Raw genomic sequence first — 14,051 nt, forward strand, 5'->3', positions numbered from 1 at the left:
AGAACTCATGACTGCAATTTCCCTTCTTTATTTTATTTTATTATCTTTTTAGCTTCCAAATTATTTTTAATTCACTGAGCTCCTACTCTTATTTATTTTTAATTTATTTGTTTTATTTTTTTACTGTTGACACTATTACAGATGTCTCCCATTTCCCCCAGCCAGTCTCCATCCTCCCTCCCCTGGCCTTCGCCACACTCTTGTCTGTGTCCATGGGCTATGCATAAATGTTCTCTGGCTAATTTCTTTACATTATTTTATCCAGTCCCACCCTCTCCCCCACTCTCTTCCCCTGACATTTGCCAGTCTGTTCCATGTATCTATACCTCTGGTTCTATTTTGTTCATCTTATGCTAAGTGAAATAAGCCAGTCAGAGAAAGATAAATACCTTATGATCTCACTAATATGTGGAATCTAATGCAACTTCCTTTCTTATACTGTCAAGCAAATGTCTAAACACTCTTTCAAACAGAGCCACACCTTGAAACCTGTCCCTCTTCTGTGGGTTCCCAGTCATTGTATGTCAGCTATAGGCCCAGCTCCTCAAGCTTTCTTTTCTCTCTTTCTCTTACGCCCACATACAATCCATCAACACTGCTTACCAACGTCCAGGCTATATCTCAGCTCCATCCATGTCTCTCTTCATTGCTTTCTGACTCCTCTTTTTTCCATGCTCACTCTTTACTGAACAACCTCTTCAAAGAACCAGAATAATATATATGAGCCATAAATCAACAAATCCTACTTAAAAATCACCAACTGCATTTATGAAGGTTCAATAAAAGAAGGCAAAAAAAATAATTCTAATGGAATAACGGGAAGCATCCCACTTGTCTCTTCAGTGTTGAAAACAGGAGCTATGATATTAATGGGAAAAGTTGTTCAGTAGAATCAGTCTAGTAGGCTATGCTGAGAAGATGTGGACTTAGAGAAAACCATTGACAGACCCAAGTGTCAACATGAATTCATTGAAGTAATATGTGGGCACGAAAGAATTATGGTCATTTGTAGTAGATGTAGATGTGCTGAGAAGTAGGCCGCAGACAGGAAGCTGGCAACAATCGTCTAAAAGGGAAAGTTGAAGACACTGAAAACACAAGAACTGGTGATGTATATAGAGAAATACAGCAAATCTGAGGAGGCAGTGAGAAGCAGAACAGTGTCATTTGGTGAGTGACGGGATGTGAGCCCTGTGGTAGTGCCTCTTTAGGACCGAGTCCAAGAGGGAGAGGGAGAATCTGGGTAAGGACCCCGAATCATCTCTGCAGTCGGGCACACTGCCTGCGGCTCAACTAACATGTGACCACTCACTTAGCAATTGAAGATGTTAAAATATGCCTACCAAGCTTTTTGGGGTAAAATGTGTTTTTCGTTTTTTCTCAATTTTTTATAATTTAAATATAAAGTATTTACAATCTTGTCATTTCAAAATAACTCAGAAACTAGCTACCCTGACCTCACTTCTTACCATCAATAGCCAATTTTCTGTGAAAGTTTGTGGGTCATTAATATTCCTTCAAAGAAAAATACATTAACATTCTTTGCAAAATTGTGTGATGACTAATCTTAACTTTGGACCCTGTAATAGCTGAGTAGTCCAGGATCTTGAAAAAATTATTTCTCAAAAACTTGGTAAATTGACAGATTGAACATGGTTAACTCATGTTAAGCTTGAAACTTGTGTGAAATTTAATATCGCTCTGTTGTTGTTAACTCCAGGCTTTCCAGTGGATTCAGATCTGAATATGTGTTAGCCAGACTCTGACCTGGACCATGTATTAAACTAAAATAATCTCCTTTTGCCTTTAATGTTTTGTCTTGGCTCTTTGACATTAAAAATGAGGCTGTATCCTCACCAAGTAATAGTCTTGCCTGAAGATTGTAATTCTCCATATCAGAGTTTTGTCAGGTTCATCCATCCATTCTTCCACCTTCTCTGTCCTACCTGAGTTCCTAACATAGTGCCTGATATTTACTAAAGATTCAGTACACTACCCACAGTAATAGTAATAATGAAAATAATAATAGTTAACATCTACTGAGGGTTTTTAGTCACATAAGACTTTTTATTGCCTTACAAAAACAAAATCCTGAAAGAGGCAGGTGTAATATCAGGCTTTGGATCCATTTCTCTGTGCAGATCTTGGCTCTCCCCTCAGGCCTATACAATGGCTGCTGTAACCCCACACATCCAGTCTTCAGACAACACCTTAAAAACAAGAATGAAGAAAGAACTTTTTCTAAATACATTTTATTACTTTTTCAAGGGAATGTTTTTCTCCAGAAGCTCCGTGAGACTTGCCTAGGTCTCAGCAGGCCCATCCATCTCTTGACCAATGCCTGGCAGATGCAAGGGTAATGAGGTTGCTACAATGGACTTGGTCTCTTAAAATCTCTCCCCTGCCCAAGCTGGTTTGGCTCAGTGGATAGAACATCGGCTTGTGGACTGAAGGGTCCTGGGTTCGATTCCAGCCAAGGCCACATGCCCAGGTTGTAGGCTCAATCCACAGTAGGGAGTGTGCAGGAGGCAGCTGATCAATGATTCTCTCTCATAATTGAAGTTTCTATCTCTTTCTCTCCCTCCCTCTTTGAAATCAATAAAAATATATTTAAAGAAAGATCTCATCCCCGGACACTGGGAGAGAAATCCACCTACCCTGCCACCTTATTACTCAAAATCAGGAGAAAAAAAATCTGATTCTCTAGCTAGAGCTAAGGGAAGGAAGCCCTGGGCCGAGCACTGTCTGCCCAGGTGGCGACCATTAGTATTCTCATTGACTAAATGAGGAAAACAAGACTTTGGGGGATAAAGTAACCAGCTCAAAGTACACATCAGGCATGTGGCAGAGATGGGACCTGAACCCAGTCTGGCTCAAAAAACTTCAGAGCCCAAATTTTCATCATGTAAGTTGTATTGTTTTTCAATGAATCCGAAGCATGGTACAATCCCCAGGCTATCCTCTGGGAAACAAAGAAACCAGCACTTTTCATTTCTAATCCTCCCTAAGGGATCTTCTAGATTTCACAGGAGGACAGAACTCCAGAATGGGTCAAGGCCAAGGTCCTTCATCACCCCTGGTACCAGGGAAATGGAGCTGCCCCTCTGGAGTGAGGCCAGCAGGCAGAGCGGAAGAAGGAGAGGTCTTCCCCACCACTCCCCTAGGAAGGAGGGGACATCCAAGCTCTGAGGGGTCCCAGGAGCTCTTGGCTTTCTCTTACAGTGGTTCTCAACCTGTGCGTCGTGAACAATGAAAATACATCCTGCATATCCTGTACTTTGGACAGTCAGATATTTACATTACAATTCATAACAGTAGCAAAATTACAGTTATGAAGTAGCAACGAAAATAATTTCATGGTTGGGGGTCACCACAACATGAGGAACTGTATTAAAGGGCCGCGGCGTTAGGAAGGTTGAGAACCACTGAAGCAATGAATGTGGATGGGAGTGGAAATAAAGTTCTTAGGGCCATCGTGCCTCTTGGAGAACTGACTCCATCAGAAGGAAACAGGAGCGTTAGTCTCAGGTGCAGGCAGAGGAAGCATCATCGGCCAGCCCGCCACTCCTGCTGTGGTCCTCTGGGTCTCAACAGCTCTACTGCCTAGGAAAGAAAAGCCTGCAGATCACACCTACAAATGCATCTTGCCCTTCTTAGTCAGTCCTGTAAGACCTTTTATCATCTCATCCCTTTCCCTAATTTGTTTTCTTCAATCCTCTTAAGAATGCATATTACCTACCCACTTGTGTTTTCTTATTGAATGTCTATGACTAAATAACATATACTGTCTCTCTGCTATACTAGTTTCATTTATCCATGAAAGTGTTCAATAAATGTTGCTGGTTCAACCAACTAAGTGTTTGCATGTGCAAACACAGGTGCACACATGCACCCACACACAGAGGTTAGATGAGAATGCACCACATATCCACATATCAAAATAATTTGCAAATGAATAAAAATTTCAATATTAATATAAAAAATAAAGCAACGAATCTTCTAAAAAGAAAGACATATGAATTTTAGATCACTCCTTTTGAAAACAGTTTGGTACAGGGCGCCAAAAATAGAAACCATAAAAGGAAAGATTTTTAAGAAATATAAAGATTAGACATGTAAAAATCACTGTAAAAATGTAAATGTTTCTAAATGTAACATATATTAGACAAATGGCTATTAGTTTTAATAGAAAGAATCCTTACCCCTTACATGTCTTACAAATGACTGGCAGTAGTAAGGAATATGTACAAAGGCTTTGCAATAACTAATTCACAGAAAATAACAAAATTCCAATAAATATATTGTAAAAAGGTCAGCTTTTTTTTGTAATTAAAGAACAAGTTACAATTAAGTGTAAGATTTTTAAACCACAAAGTGAAAAGTGAAAACTCCGATTATAATACCCATTGGGTGAGGGTTCAGAATAATGAGCCTCTTGTAGTAATAAAACCATCAATTGGTTCAGCTTTTTTTGGCATCACATGCGTTATACTAACGTACTTTAAATATAGATCTATCTGCCCCTTGATTTAATTATTCCATCTTTATGAATTTATCCTTAGGAATTTTCTTAAAAATATGTTTTCACTGATTTCAGTGAGGAAGGGAGAGAAAGAAATATCAATGATGAGAGAGAATCATTGATCAGTTGCCTCCTGCAAGCCCCCTACTGGGGATCAAGCCCACAACTCGGGCATGTGCCCTCACCAGGAATCCATAGGTTGATGCTCAACCACTGAGCCACACCAGCCAGGCAGGAAACTATTAGTAAAAATTTGCCTGCAGGAATTTTTATTGCAGCATTGTTTAAGACAAGAAAATAAATGTCCTATATATTCATCAATAGACAGTTAAGTTATTTAAGGTACATACATGAGTTTAAATTCAATGCAACCATTTAAGCGGAAAGTAATAAAACTAATTTTGTAGAAAATGTTCACAATATATTGTTATTAACAAAATAGTTTTCATAAGTACAACATTTAAAAATGTGTGTATGTATATATGTAAAAATGAAAGTTCTTTTACATAGTTTCCCTTTTCTCTAAATGTTCTATAATGAAAACGTATTACTTTGCAATAAAAGAAAGTTGAGTTTATCCGATCCATTTTCCCAGGCCTTCTTTGCATATGATCTTCATAAATGTCCTCTTATTTCCCCACACAGGGCATTCCCTCTTAGGAAGCCTATAGCACTCGTTGTCCATGTGACTCATACTAGTATGTACTTAGGAAAGCCCATCTTATTCTAAGCTTTATTGTCATGGTTACTGTCTTCTGTATAAGGTTCATCTTTTTCATTATGCCATCAGCTCCTTAAAAGGCGAGAACTTGACATTTGTGTGTTCTCTATAAAATACTTAGAAAATTAATATGTGTCAGGAAACTGAACCATTATAGTGAGGACTTTGTTTTATCATAACACCTTCTGAATTACCTACCATGTGAAAACAAATCTTACCAATGCATGAAGAGCAAGAGTGATGCTGTCTTGTTACCTGGGAGAGAAATTGCAAACCAAGGTTTCAAGCTACATCTAGTTTATGTCAGAGCAAAGACTAAGCCCAGCTTTCAGACCTCTAGTCCTCATTTCCCCCCACGTATCAGAAATAGCAACTGCATTGCATGTGGTGGGGATTGTTACAGTAAAGACATTTTGTGACTCATACCTCACAGTATCAATGGTTTTTATATAGTTTCCTCCCACATTGACTGTAAAGTTGGTCATGTGACTTGTCTTGGCCAATGGGACATTGGGAAATATGATCCTAGCAAGAGCTTGATAAGTGCTTGCACCATGAGTTTTGCTTTCCTGGGACACTGCCAGCATCATTAAATAAAAATAAAAAAATCCTGGCTATCAAGCTGGAGAGGACACAGGAAGGGAACCAAGTTGCTCTAGTCAACAACCTCAATTAACTTCCAGGCATGTGAGTGAGATCGTCTTGAAGCATCAAGCACCCTCCTGTGAGACAAGTGGACAGCAGTTGATTAACTAACACAGGCCAGGACCAAACCCAAACCAAATACACAATCATAAGCAAATAAATAGCTGTTGTTCTAAGCCACTGGATCTTGGAGCAGCTTATTATTAGTGGTACACATACCTATCATCACCTTTGACCCCTGCTGCTGCCCCAGCTGACCTGCATCTATCAGAGTATGCCTAATGGGTCAGCAATCTCTCACACTGCATCCTGATTTGACGTGGAATCCTTCTCAACCAGGACTCTAATCAGCCCCTGCCACTGGTGGGACCTAACATAGAAGTTTAAAACTCTGCAAGCCCTGAATAAATGATGCTTTCTCTTATTTAATGGAGCAAAATGAGATACGGTAGATAAGGTTAGAGTAAGAGTGCAAACCTCTCAGATAGTTCCAAAATTTTGTCTGAGTTAAATTATTTTTTATTTATTTTATTTTTAAATTTTATTTTAGAGACAGAGGAAGGGAGAAGGATAGAGAGCTAGAAACATTCAAGGAATTGGAGGGATTGTGCCTGCAACCTGGGCCTGTGACCTGACTGGAAATCGAACTAGTGACCTCTTAGTTCATGGGTCGAAGCTCAACCACTGAGTCACACTGATCAGCCTGCATTAGGTTATTTTTTACAACCAAGGGAGTCCTGCTGCTAAGTCATCCATTCATAATTACACTGTAAGATGGGTAGCAAGATGTTTGGGGCTTACCTTCAGAGGAAGAGTGGACTGGTAAATGATGACCTACTACTCTAGTTTGGGAAGGAAAGAAAGTGGGGATTGAGCAATATTTACCACTTGCTACATATTCTATACACCTCACTATCCCTGATGAAGCACAGAATTTAACATAAAAATCACGGACATTTCAGTGGGAGCCAGTTTGGTGTCCAACTTACTTCGGGCAAGTTTGGCCATCTGTGCCTAACTTTTCTCATCTGTAAATTGAAGACTGTTACATCTGTCCCTTACAGGGATATTATTGCAACAAATGAGGTAATATGCATGAAAACATATGATTCAGAGGAAAGTGGCTGTAATTGTCATAATTCAAGAAAACACAGAAATCAACTTGTGTTTATCAAAATATGATATATCTTTTGATTACTGTCAATTGAATTTCTACTAGGTGTGTGAATTTAAATTTAGTTTACAATGATTTTAATGAAGCCATAAACTCATCATTCTCATATCAGTCCAGCTGCTTTATTAGTAATTTTTATCAATGAATCTGCTGTTTTCTAGTAATTTCAGTTTGGGTAGAATCCTGTTTATATACAGTTTATGCGGATTGGAAATTGGCGATTGCAGTGTTTCTCTGAGAAATCACTTTGTTTTCTGCCCTAAAAGGAAATTCTTTGAAGTCAATGAAAGTTTATAAAACAAAAGATTAATCAATAAAATTTTGTAAATAAAGCTGTCATATATTCAACTAAAACATGTTTACTTTTTAACATGAATTTAATTTTTACTGTTCTAATAGGTAAACTTTTCAGCTATCTGTGACTTAATGGAAACTTTTTCTTCAATTGAAAACGCAAATATAAAAACATCCCTGGTAATTAAAAAATCATATGATCAGTTTTAAATCTCAGAGATTTTGTCACCAGAAGTAAAATTAAACATTTCAGAAATCTTGAGTTTGCTCCTCAAACTAAATTAATAAGAAAAAAAGAAAAGACTTTCATGTCATTTATCATTTTAAACAGTTTAATTCATAAAGTCAGCAAAATAAAATAAAGCTATGGAAATATATAAATAGTTCAAGCCAAACTCCCCCTTTCATTTCTTCTCAGATGATTTGTTTGAATCATTTTGTAATTGCCCAATTTTTATACTCCTTTCTGTCCTGTGCAAATGCACTTCCTTGAAAATAACTTTTAAACTACAACCTGAATACAGCAGTTTCATAGCAACCTCCTTTCTAATACTGTATGTTTTAACTTTGTCCATTCACCTATTGAAGAGAACTTGGGGTGAAAAGGGTAAAGAGGTTAAGCCAAAAAAGAACAAGTAGACAGCAGTAGACAGCAGTATGGTGATCGAGGGGGGGAGAGGCGGGTAACTGGTGGCGGAGAGAGACTTGACTTTGGACAGTCAGGCGCGATGCAGTGTGCAGAGGACGTGTTATTCAGTTGTTCACTTGAAACCCAATAAATTCAATAAAAATACATGTTTTAGCTTTTTTATCTCTAAGTTCCTCCCAGCCTCAGGAGTGTAGTTGGACAGATGTTAGTATTACCCAAATTTTAGGGGTGAAGTCTGGAGAGATTGCTCGGAAGAAACATCATCAGCACTAAACCCAGCTCTCCGGACTTGCAGCCTGGGCGTGGCCAGGCGTTGTCCCAGGCCACCTGCCGCAAAGCTGTTGACTGGAAACAGGAGGGACCACAAGGCTCCCTTCCAAAAGGTGCGGTTAGCACAGATGGGCCTCGCAGGCCTGGCGCGGAGTCAGCCCGGCCTAGAGCAGCTTCCTCTGGGGCCAGCGGCACAGCCCGCTGGGAAGTGGCTGCGCATCTGAAATCCCTTTCCACGAGGCAATGATCGACCTAGGTCTCCAGCAGTTATTCTCTGGGCCCTGGCGTTCTCTCCATACTCTACTCTTCTGCTTTTCTAGGGGTCGGGCTTCATGGGAGAGCAGCAGCCCGTTCAGAAGACACGAGCGCCCCGTCCTTCCCGGGCTCCGCGGTACAGCCTGGGCCGACTGCCCTGATTTAATCCCATCCTCCGGGCCAGTGTGAGTCACAGCCTCTCTGAGTTGCCCGTGCCGTCTGCAGGGCCTGAGCAGGTGGAATAACGTGGGCTGACTGAGTCCAGGGAGTAGACCGTCCTAACAGAGCGATGGAGTAGCTGCCCTTGGTGGGACTGGATTTGACCAAGAGAAGCTCTGTTGAAGCCACCAGGGCAGGAAGACCTAGAAGGAAATCTCGCGGGTGTTGGCAGGGTGGGGGGACATGGCCGAGCAGGAACATCTGTGCCCCAGGCATGAGCTCTCTGGTGGGGAAGAGAGGGCAGTTTAACAGTTTGTCTGAGACCCTCCCCGTGACCCCGATCTGATCCTGATTCATCAGAACCTTCCACCTGAGCACCTCTGAGACACTGAGTCTCAGGCAAGAGCTCCCCAAACCTGCAGTCCCGTCCCCTCTTTAGTTAGCTAGTGCCCCACAGTATTTATTTTAGAAGAAAACCAAGGCATGTGTCCCGGACTTAAGGAGAAGATGTTTTCTGCCAAGTCCTATCTGTCAGGAGCATGTTGCTGTGGCAGAGCCTCTGAAATGTAAAACGTGGAGGATTGGTGTCCAGGTGGAGAGGAAAGAGGCTCATACAGGGGCCATTGCCAAATGCAGGTGTTTGCTCTTGGAAGGCTGTCAATCCGCAAACAGTGCTGAGGGTCCGCCTCTCTGCCCTCCGCTTAGGGCCCGGGGTCATGGTGAAAGCATGCAGAGAGGCAGAAGAAAAGAACTATATAAATACCAATCAGCATCCCCAAACGACAATGTTTGTTTTCTCACATGAGAATTATCCTGTGGAGGCGGTGGAAAACATAAACATATATATGAGCTAGTCACCAATGCGGGTAACTGAGGCAATAACATTTTTTCATGGAAAATGATCACAGTAAATTCAAGTGTTCACCCAAAATAGGTCATTGTCCGAGATCCTGCTTGTGAAAGTCACAATGGCACAATTCAGCTTAGAAGCTGCGGTTTGAGGTGACATCTCCTCCCTGAGGATGGGTCTGTGCCTGTGCCTGGATGCCGGGGGCAGGGCGTGTCCTCAAAGGTGGGAACATGGTGCCACCACAGGGGTCACACCACTGACATACCTGATAACTTATGTCATCCTGGACTTGGGGGCCTGATCAACAAAACAAGTCCAGTGGACCACATTGTCATCTAGCGCACTTTCCTAAGAAAAGTGTCCCCTCATTTATGTAATTCAAGCCAGATTTTCTCACTCACATCTTTGTCAGGGAGAAAATAAGGAAAAATAAAGTTAGAAATATAGAAATTAAACATGGCGGAAGCTCATTTCCTGGGTCTCTGGGAGAACTGTAAGATGGTATCTCAGACAAACCAGATTAACCAATAAAAACCTCATCATATAAAAGCTCCAAAGAGATACTCAAAGTAACTGATACTCAAATTTAACTGATCGTGTCTATTTCTTTTTACCTGGGAAAGAGCAATAAACTATACCTGAGAATTATCCAGGTCCATGGCCTGGTTCCACATTCTGCAAGAAGTAACTACAGAATCCGTGGCAAGTCTTCTGCCCTTTCCCTTTCCTCGCCCATAAACAGTGACAATATCTTGCAAATAAACAGCGGTGGCTCTCACAAAACTACTGACTGCTTCTGGACTTAAAAGCCCCAAATCTTCCAGGTCTAAGAGCCTCAAGCCCCAGCACAATGTCAACCCACCGACCCCACTCTCATAATACATAACACACTCTGAGTTTGCCTCAAATCCAGACTGATTCAGCCCCCAGTACAGTTTGCATAAATTATGTAATAAGCATCTGATTCCTTGAGGACTTTCAACACACTGAGTTAGAAATAGGAAATTATTGTATGATTGTCAATCCCTGTTTCGACCTTAGTCAAATTCTCTTTTTCTGATTGTGTGATGTTCTGGTTATTACATTGAATCCTAGACCAATGCAATATAGGTTAAAAGTTTGAATATTCCAACTACTTTAAGCATTCCCACTCCCTATGGTTAGATGAAAATCTAGACTTGTGGTTCTAGGAGCATGGAGTTGGGGGAAAAGCAGCATCTTTTCATCCTCCCTGTCTTCTGAGTGTCTTCCTTTGAGGTTGGGCAGATGGGGCATGCTGGAAAGTTCTCTGGAGGTGGTGATGCCTGAAATCTAGGTAAGTAACGGCAGAGAGCCAAGATGCCAGGTAAGGGAACCAGGTATTGTTCACATGGCAAGCACGTAGGGTCCACATGGGCATAAGCTTCATATGAGAGGCAGAGGGACACCTGCCAACTTCTCAGAAAGTAGAAACATAGTTAAATGATAATAATGTGAAGTTTTAGATATAAATATTGAAATGTGGCATGGCTCTATTTTTCTCTTCTGATGCAAATATATTTTTCATGAAAAGAGAAGTTGAAAGTAAATGAAAATTATGAGCACTTAAGTAAAACTGAGAGCTCATGATAGCAATAAAAATCTATCATTTCTTCTTCTTTTTGCTTTTTTAAATTATTTTTTCACTTACTTTCCATATTATTTCGTAGTAATCTCCAGTGTATTGCATAGTGGTAAGACAATAATATACTTTACAATAAGTATGTCAAACTCAAAGGCTAACATGGGCCAAATAAATAAGGTTGAAGTTTATGTGGGCGGCAAAAAATCAAAAACTTCCATTTTCATAGAAACTTAGGTTTATTTTGATAGAGACATGCTGAATACAAAGGGATGAAATAAATGAGTAATTGTTAACATAAGATAATAGAACATTTTAATAAAAATTAATATTTTTTCTCGAACATTAACTTACCAGACACTGAATAACTACACAAATTAATAAGTGTAACTCAAATAAACCTATTTTTCTTGTTCTCTGAAAGTGAAATATTTCCTGTTGCGCACACCAAACAAGTCAGTCCAAGACTAATGATGTACCAATCAGCTGCTAAAATATTCACTGCTAGTATATATTAGTGGAGAGAAATGGTGTGCCTGCGCTTAAGGCACGTGAGGGAAATGAATGCAACATGATTATAGTAATCAGTCATTACCTCCTTTGTTAACTTTATTCCTAGGTATCTGAATTTTTTTGTTGTTGCAATAGTAAATGGGATTTTTTTTTAAGTTTATCTTTCTGTGAGATCATTATTAGTGTATTAAAATTACATAGATTTCTGGGTGTTAATTTTGTATCCTGCTACGTTGCTGTATTCATTTATTAAATCAAGTAGTTTTTTGATGGAGTACTTAGGGATTTCTATGTACAATATCATGTCATCAGCAAATACTGACAGTTTTACTTCTTCTTTACCAATTTGGATGCCTTTTATTTCTTCTTGTCTGATCACTATGGCTAGCACTTCCAGTACTATGTTGAACAGGAGTGGTGAAAGTGGGCATCCTTACCTTGTTCCTGTTCTTAGGCAAAAGGGCTTTAGTTTTTGCCCATTGAGTATGATGTAGGTTATAGGTTTGTCATATAAGGCTTTTATTATTTTGAAGTATGATTCTTCTATTTCCATTTTGCTGAGAGTTTTCATCAAGAAAGGGTGTTGGACTTTGTCAAGTGCTTTTTATGCATCAATTGATATGATCATGTAATTTTTGTCTTTCAATTTGTTTATGTGATGTATCACGTTTATTGATTTGAGGATATTGTACCAGCCTTGCATCCCCAGAATAAATCCCCCATGGTCATGGTGTATGATCCTTTTAATGCATTGTTGGATGTGATTTGCTAATATTTTGTTGAGGATTTTAACATCTATGTTCATCAGGGATATTGGCCTGTAATTCTTTCTTTGTAGCATCTTTATCTGGTTTGGGAATTAGGGTAATGCTGGCTTCATAGAAAGAGCTTGGAAGTGTTTCTTCCTCTTGAATTTTTTGGAATAGTCTGAGGAGGGTAGGTTTTAGTTCTTCTTTGAATGTTTGGTAAAACTCCCCTGAGAAGTCATCTGGATCAGGGATTCTGTTTTTCTGGAAGTTTTATTATTATTATTATTATTATTATTATTATTGCTTCAATTTCCTCAGTAGTTATCGCCCTATTCAGATTTTTCTGATTCTGACTGATTGAGTTTTGGAAGATTATATTTTTCTAGGAATATGTCAATTTCATCAGTTAATTGGAATAGAGTTGTTCACAGTATTTTTTTTTTTTACAATTCTTTATATTTCTATGGGGTTGGTTGTTACTTTACCTCTTTCATTTCTGATTTTGTTGTTTTGGGTCCTCGCTCTTTGCTTCTTGATGAGCCTGGCTAAAGGTTCATCAATCTTGTTTATTCTTTCAATAAAACAGCTCTTGGTTCTATTGATCTTTTGTATTTTTATTTTTTTTTGGTCTCGATGTCATTTATTTCCACACTGATCTTTATTATTTCCTCCTTTCTACTCACTCTGGGATTTTCTTGTTGCTCTCTTTCTAATTCTTTAAGTTGTAGGGTTAGATAACTTAGTACCAGTTTTTTCTTGTATTTTTGAGGTAAGCCTGTAGTACTGTGAACTTCCCTTTCAGGACTGCTTTCACTGTGTCCCATAGATTTTGGATTGTTGTGTTTTCACTGTTATTTATTTCCAGGATGTTTTTTAGTTCTTCTTTTATCTCTTTGGTAACCCAATCATTGTTTAATAGCATGCTATTTGACTTCCAAGTGTTTGATTGTTTTTATTGTAGTTGATTTCTAATTGTATGCCATTGTGATCTGAGAAGATGCTTGATATGGTTTACATCTTCTTGAATTTGAAGAGAATTAGCCTGTGTTCTAACATGTGGTCTATCTTTGAAAATGTCCCATGTGCACTTGAGAAGAATATATATTCCATAGCTTTGGGGTGAAATGTCCTGAAAATGTCATTTAGTTCCAACTGATCTAGTTAGTTTTTTAAGCTCTCTTTTCCTTTGCTGATTTTTTGTCTAGAATAATTATCCAGTGATGTCAATGGGGTATTAATATCCCCTACTATGATTTTATTGCTGTTGATCTCTCCCTTGATATCTTCTAAAAGTATTTTTTTTAATTTATTTATGTGCTCATGTATTGGGTGCATATGTGTTTACCAGACTTATATCCTTTTGTTGTATCCATCCCTTTAGTATTATGAAGTGGCCTTCCTTATCTCTTGTTATGGCCTTCACTTTGAGGTCTGTTTTGTCAGATATAAATATTGCTACCCTACCTTTTTTTTTCATTTCCACTTGCCTGAAATTCTTTTTTCCATCCCTTCACTTTCAGTCTGTGTGAGTCCTTTGTTCTGAGGTGGATCTCTTGCAGATAGCATATATATGGGTCATGTTTTCTTATCCATTCAGCCACCCTATGTCTTTTGATTGGAGCATTGAATCCATTTATATTTAAAGTTATT

This window comes from Myotis lucifugus, unplaced genomic scaffold, assembly GCF_000147115.1.
Source record: "Myotis lucifugus unplaced genomic scaffold, Myoluc2.0 scaffold_230, whole genome shotgun sequence".
Taxonomy (NCBI): Eukaryota; Metazoa; Chordata; class Mammalia; order Chiroptera; family Vespertilionidae; genus Myotis; species Myotis lucifugus.